The sequence below is a fragment of the Phacochoerus africanus genome, chromosome 1 (genome assembly GCF_016906955.1).
Source record: "Phacochoerus africanus isolate WHEZ1 chromosome 1, ROS_Pafr_v1, whole genome shotgun sequence".
NCBI lineage: Eukaryota > Metazoa > Chordata > Mammalia > Artiodactyla > Suidae > Phacochoerus > Phacochoerus africanus.
The window spans coordinates 237,843,160-237,850,923 of NC_062544.1; the positions used below are offsets into that span (position 1 = coordinate 237,843,160).

Below are 7,764 nucleotides of genomic sequence, written 5' to 3' on the forward strand. Positions count from 1 at the left end.
TTTTTATTTTCTTAAGGAACTTCCACACTGTTCTCCATAATGGCTGCACCAATTTACACTCCCACCAACAGTGTAGGAATGTTCCCTTTTCTCTACACCTTCTCCAGTATTTTTATTTGAAGACCCTCACAAACTCACCTACGCACTTACACATTAGTATGTTTTCTATTTCTAAGATCCTTTATGCTGGGTAGCAATTCTATAATGGAAACTGACAACTTCCACTTACCAGATGTGTCACCCAAAAAAAGCTTTTTGTTTTTAAATTTTATTTATATAAGCCACATATCATAAAATTCACCACTTTAAAGTGTTCAATTCACTGGTTTTCAGCATATTCATAAAGTTGTATAACCATCAACATTAATTCTCCAACATCTTCATCCCTCCAAAAAGAAGCCCTGTACTCATTACTCATCAGTTCCCATTCCTCCCCTCCCCCACCCTCTGGCATTCACTTACCAACTTTCTCTTCAAGAAAGCTTTTTAACCTATTTGTGTCTCAATTTTCTCATCTCTAAAGAGGATATTAATGAATAATAATATTCAGGTACTAATTAGTAATTAGTGCTTGAAGACTGGGTTACCATAAAGAATAAATTCCTTAATGAAAAAAGTCCTCAGAAAAATACCTAGGATATTAGGTACTCAGTAATAGGTTATTATTATAACTCCTACTATACAATTATTTTTAGAGATCCTCCTTCTATTTCTTAAAAGAGATGGCTCTTAGACTCAATTTTTGGAAACAACGCAGAAATAGAGAAACTACCCTCTACCCCACTATACTAACTTCCTAAAACTAGGGCCAGTGTCTTGAGCCATAGAATGGGATTCCTAAGTATTAAAAATGCTTTTTCGGTCCAAAAAGAAACTTTGGGGCCCCTTCTTGCTAAATTCATTCCTCTTTATCAAATTTAACCCTAAGAGTACATATTGTAAACTTTCACCTTCAGATGTTGAGCAGTGGTATTGGACTAGCCCTTCTGCCACAAACAATAAAATTGGAGATATTATATGAAGCAATTGTTTTTAAACATTGGACAGCAGGAAACTCAACACTGTAATCCCTGAGAGAAAAGAAACTCATCAACCCCATGATTCCCCTGGATCTTTACACCATAATTATCCAACCATGACTGAGCAAAATAGAATCCAAGCAGAGCACAAGGGTCCTAATGGAGAGGCAGAAGTCAAAGGGTTCAGGGAAGGAGTTCCCGTCATAGCTCAGTGGTTAACAAATCCAAATAGGAACCATGAGGTTGCAGGTTCAATCCCTGGCCTAGCTCAGAGGGTTAAGGATCTGGCATTGCCATGAGCTGTGGTGTAGTTCACAGATGCAGCTCGGATCTGGCATTGCTGTGACTCTGGTGTAGGCTGGTGGCTACAGATCCGATTGGACCCCTAGCTTGGGAACCTCCACATGTCGTGGGTTTGGCCCTAGAAAAGGCAAAAAGACAAAAAAAAAAAAAAAGTTCAGGGAAGCTGAAGCAATCCGAATCTGTAGGGCAAGGCACCAGAAAGTAAAGGGGGTATGTTGGGGCTAGAGAGAAGGGAGAGATCCTGAAGTTGCACTGAAGTTTCTCTATGAATCCCTGGCTCAAAGCTAAGATGTACATGCCCATGGTAAGACTACCTAAGGCTTGTGTAGCTATACAGAACAGTTGCCATAGAGGTAAGAGCAGAATGGAAATACTAGATATCAAATAGTGCTAGTAGACATGGAAGTTCTGGCCAAGCCAGAGTGGTAAGACCTTGTTATCAATTTATCAACACACAAGGCTCCTACCGGAGATACCAGAAAAGATTAGAACCATGCTTTAGGGTAAGGTCCCTTCCAAGACACCTCACAAAGTCTAAAACCAAGACTTTAAAAAAACTACAGTGAAAACTGAATTTAAAATTTGAGATCTGCCAAGAGAAGCTTGGGAAACATTGAGTTTTCCAACTGGTGTTCCCTAGCAAAGCGTAAAGACAAGCCTGCAGATGTGCAAGATCATCAACCAGCAAATGAGCTGCCTAGTAGAAAAAAAGTTTACACTTTTTTTTCTTTTTTTCTCAGCCACACCTGCAGCATATGGAATCTCCTGGGCCAGGGGTTGAATCAGAGATGCAGCTGAGGCTTATGCCACAGGCAGCACACCTGATCCCAGCTGCATCTGCAATCTATGCAGCAGCCTACGGCAACACAGGATCCTTAACCTACTGAGGCCAGGAATCAAACCCGCATCTTCACAGAGACAACATTGGGTCCCTAACCAGTTGAGCCACAACAGGAACTCCAGCAGTTCTTGAAGGAAGATAAAATAAAGTTCAGAGCCTATACATTGCACCACCAACAATGTCCACTACACAATAAAAGATATATATATTATTAGACATGTAAAAGCCAAAAAAAAAAAAGGCAAAGTGACACAAGGGAAAAGCACCAGTTCCAACATTACAGAGACGATGTATTTAAAAGATGAGGGCTTTAAAAAAACAGCTGCTACAAATATGTTCAAAGAATCAAGAACGTTTGGACACTGAGTTAAAAGATAGCAACTCTCAGGAGAGAAATGTAAACTATAAAAAAGAGCTAAATGGAAATTTTAGAACTGAAAAATTATAGTGACAAAAAAAATCACAGTAGATCACAGATGAGAGAAAAAAAGTCACTGGTGAACTTGAATGTAAAAAGGCAGCTACTTCCTGGAGCAGTAAATGGAAGGAGAGACTGACTGCAAAGGGTAATTATGAGGCCGATATCTGATGTGAAAAAACATGCTCTATCTAAATTGTGTTGATGGTCATGTGGGTGCATACATTTACTGAGCTACATTCTTACAATGTATACATTTTATGGTACTTAAATTATACCTCACAAAGTTGACTTTTAAAAGAATACTTGCATAACTCTTTAAATTAGAAGGCTTCTCTTCATCATCATCCTGTAATGAGTCATCATTCAGCAATAAATTTTATAAGGAACAAGTTCTTCTGAATCACACACAGGCACCCCGAGTGAGTATCTGACCATGTGTTTTTGTTCTGTGTGAATGAGTGGAGAAACAGAAGCCCGTTAAACTAATAAAGCTCCTGCCCATCATCTCTGATTGATTCTAGGCTGCAGGGGAAACTGCAACTTCAGTGGTCATCTTTCTAAGCACTCTCAGTAACTATCTGTTGACCAGTACCTGAAGTGTCTGTATTTATTTTATAAGCAAGTTATCCCATCTAAAATCATGACTGCTGCAGAGTTTAGGAGAACATTCCCTACAAAATCTGCCCCAGTCTCATAGCAGAGGTACATGGTCAGAGTCCACATAGTGAACTGACCAGTGCTGGTCAGATAGGCTGTCCTATCCACTCTCCCCTGCTCAAGGACCTGCTTACAGACTTTTGAAAACATAAGCAATAGGGAAGCTGGATTTTCCCTTTCCTTGAAATATTCCTACTTGCCATAGGAAATTGATGGATCAAAAAGAGGTGTCATAAATAAGGTCACTGCTTGCCTGTGCAGTGACCATGTTGAGTGCCTCAATTTACTGATTTGGAGCCTTAATAAAAATAAGATGCTCACTTTGGCAGCACATATTCTAAAACTGGAACAATACAGAGAAGATGCACATAGCCCTTCACAAGGGTGACGCACAAATTCATGCAGCATTCCATATTTTTATGTGAAATCTAAAAAAACCAAACACATAGAAAAAGAGAACAAAACAAATCTGCGAGAGGTAGGGGAATTGAGTGAAAGTGGTCAAAAGGTACAAAATTCCAGTTATAAGATAAATACTAAGCATGTAGTGTACCACATGATGACTACAGTTAATACTGCTGTATGATATATTTGAAAGTTGCTAAGAGCATAGTTCCCAAAAGTTCTTACCTCAGAAAACCAAAAAAATTTTGTAACTGCATAAGGTGGCAGATGTCATCTTATTGTAATAATCATTTCACAATATATGTATGTCAAGGCACTATGTTGTACACCTTAAACTTATACAGTGCTGTATGCCAATTATACCTCAATAAAACTCAAACAAAAAAAATTGCAGGAAATGTGTAAAATTCTTCTACAAGCTTGAACCCTGTGTTACCTATTGTGTTCATTTTCTATTGCTGCATGACTAATTACCACAAACTTAGCAGCTTAGCACACAACCCATTTATTATGTCACAGTTCTGCAGGTCAGAAGTCTGAGTGGACTTGGCTGTATTTTCCACATGGAGTAGCACAAGGATAAACTCAAGTGTCAGCTGGGCTAAATTCTTATCTGAAGGCTCTGAGGAAGAACTTGCTTCCCAGTTTATTCAGGTTGGTGGCAGAATTCATTTCCTTGGGCATATAAAACTGAGAAGCTATTTTCTTTCTGGCTCATAGAAAGTACCTGGGGCGGGGGGAGATTAGGAGTTCCCGTGCTGGCTCAGTTGTTAATGAATCCGACTAGGAATCATAGCTTTCGGGTTCCATCCCTGGTCTTGCTCGGTTGGTTAAGGATCCCGAGTTGCTGTGGCTGTGGTGTAGGCCAGAGGCTACAGCTCCAATTAGACCCCTAGGCTGAGAACCTCCATATACCATGGGTGCAGTCCTAGAAAAAGACAAAAAAAAAAAAAAAACTACCTGGATTTCTTGGCTCATGGGTGCCTTCCTCCATCTTCAAAGCCAGTCATTGTGGGTTGGCTCCTCCTTGGGCTCAGAATCTGACTTCCTCTGCCATGTCCTGCCAGAGCCCACTCACTGCTTTTAAAGGGCTTGAGTGACTAGATCAGGTACACCTGGCTAGTCCCCAGCTTAAGATCAATTGATTAGCAACCTTAATTACAACCTTAATTACTTGCCATGTAACGTAATATCACAGGAGTAACACCAGGGGCGGAGGTCATGGGTCATCTAGAATTCTATCTACAACTGAAGCTTCATCTTCCAGTATGACTGACCCTCTTTGTATCCCTAGTGATACAATTCATCCAAACATTTTAAAGTTGTCTTTAAAAACAAATGCTGCTAGTCAGTGATTCAGAACCTATTTTTCAGGTTACAATAATTAAGGCTGGGATACCATAAAAATATCAGATGTAAAGTTATAGGAACTGAGTTTAAATTCTAAGATTTCAGGGAAGAGAGAAAGTGTGAGTTGGGAAAACTTCATAAAGGAAGTGGCACGAAGCAGAGCGTTCAAGGTTGCACAGAATTTGGGTAGGCAAGAGCATGACTAGAGATGGGCATCTGCTGAGCAGTGAGGAGGCCCAGCTGATAGTTTTGAGGAATAATGACAGGTAAGGCTAAACAGATGCAGGAAGCAAAAATAAGATGGCTTTGTGAACCAAGACAGGAGTTTGCATTTGACTGAATGAGCAAAACTAAGCCTTTGAAAAACTTTTTACATTTTTGTAGGAGTATGCCAAGTGGTTGGACATTTTTGGATCGGTGAGAAAAATGATATTAAGAAAGAATAATTAGAAAAGTATGGGGGCACAAATTGCGTATCAGAGATACATACTGGCTTTGTATAAGTGGGGAGGGTTTTAACATATTCCATAAAAAAAACAAGGGGAAAAAATGGCAAAATGTTATAATTGACAAAGTTTTATGGCAGGTACATGAGGGTTCAATATAATATTCTCTCTACTTTTGAGTATGGTTGAATTTTTCCATAATTAAATAGATTTTTAAGCCTATTAGAGTAATCCAGGAATGAAGTAGTAAATACCTAGACATGGGTGGTGGCAGGGAAAATAGAAAAAAAAAGATTGATTAATTCAACATACATTTTAACCTTGACAACAGACTGGTTATAACAACTTCAGCTGAGGAAGAAACAACTGATTCATTGCTATAGCCTTGGAGACAGAATGATAAAAAAAAGAACCTGTCAGGAGTTCCCATCGTGGCTCAGTGTTTAACGAATCCTACTAGGAACCATGAGGTTGTGGGTTTGATCTCTGGCCTTGCTCAGTAGGTTAAAGATCTGGCGTTGCCCTGAGCTGTGGTGTAGGTCGCAGACATGGCTCTGGCGTAGGATGGTGGCTACAGCTCTGATTGGACCCCTAGCCTGGGAACCTCCATGTGCCAAGGGTGCAGCCCTAGGAAAAAAAAAAAAAAAAAGAACCTGTCAACTATTTATAAATCCCTGAACATTAAACAATGTACCTCATCAGTCGGAATGATTGGAATGTATATGAAAATTAATAAACTATGTAAGCTAAATTTCTCTATAGATCTCTTTCTCTGTCTACTGCACCACATTAAAAAAACTCGACAGATTTTCAACAAATTTAGAGGGTCCTTTTGGAAAAATCTACCTGGCAAAACAGCCCTATTTGCTCTACACACACAAAAAAAAAATTATCTTGTGGGACCCTAGTGATAGGTCATTCATTTATTTTTATTCTTAAAATACTACATTGTTTTTTCAATTTTCTAGAAGTCAAGTCCCTAAATTTAACTTTTTTGGCCACGCCCACGGCATTTGGAAGTTCCAAACCCGTCCCACAGCGCAGCCCAAGCCAGGGCAGTGACAATGCCAGATCTTTAACCCATTGCGCCACAAGAAAACTCCCAGAAATTTACCTTTTTAAAAAGTTTTCCAAGAATCTTTTGAGTAGAAAAAGCACCAAAAATGTTCAGATGTTTGCTCGTTTTCTCAAGTGATAGATTTTAAGTTTTCTTTAGACAAGTTACACCAGACAAAACTATTGTCCTGACGATTAATAATCCTCATTTCCATATATGCCAGATCTTCAAAATGATAATTATTTGAAATTTTTAAAGAAATTCTGGAAAGAATATTTCTTGGGGACAGAAAGGGAGAGATGGGCTTTTTAAAAATTAATGAAAGCAGGAGTTCCTGTCATGGCTCAGTGGAAACAAATCTGACTAGAATCCATGAGGATGCAGCTTCGATCCCTGGCCTCACTCAGTGGGTTAAGGATCTGGTGTTGCTGTGACCTGTGGTGTACATTGCAGATGTGCCTTGGATCCTGAGTTGCTGTGGGTGTGGGATAGACTGGAGGCTTACAGCTCAGATTCTACACCTAGCCTGGGAACCTCCACATGCCATGGGTGTGGCCCTAAAAAGATAAAAAAAAAAAAAAGAATGAAAGGGATATCTAATGAAAAAAACATTGGGGACCAATTCGGAGAGACAGATCTTCTTGGGCGGGCTTCCACCAAGATGAATGCCCAAACTGAAAAACCCAAAGTCCATGGAGAGGGTAACAGTTCACTTGCAGAGCAGTGAAGCACCTGGAGGCTTCCAGGAGAGCCAGTCAGGGGGGAGCCAACACTCTTATACAAGTACTTAAAATTAAAATCCTGCCTGAGAGACATTGGCTGAAAATACAGAGAGAAGACCATGTGAGTTAAGACACCACGAACTGAGAATATAAACAGCAATTATAAAACTTAAGCCCCAAATCAGTTAAGCTAAGGAATCTAGCAGTGTTTCACAATCTGAAATTTGTTCCTACTGTCAAGCCCAAAGGTACAAAGCTGTTCTAACAGGAAATACATGCTGAATCTAATTACCAAGCCCACAGAAATTTATTCAGATAAAGAGCCAGAATCCTTTTCACTTAAACAATATCTAAGCCTAAAACAGTATATTTCAATGGGACTTGGCAAAATAGATCAATATTTATTGTCTGAAACCATGGATTTCCTTAAGTTGACTCTTCACTTTCAAATGTCTGCAATTTCCAGTAAGTACCTACCCTGGTGTTATCATTACAAGGTCAGATGGTCTAAAATGCAGGCACTTAACTTGTGATCATGTTACT

The 7,764-nt window shown here is 39.5% G+C and overlaps 1 non-coding gene across 1 annotated transcript; it reads left to right on the forward strand.

Annotated features, from left to right (window-relative positions):
• The first annotated feature begins 3,554 nt into the window (after nt 1-3,554).
• Nucleotides 3,555-3,660, forward strand: LOC125114130 (U6 spliceosomal RNA). Its single transcript, XR_007131705.1, has one exon. It is a non-coding gene; the product is annotated as a U6 spliceosomal RNA (small nuclear RNA).
• The last annotated feature ends 4,104 nt before the right edge of the window (nt 3,661-7,764 follow it).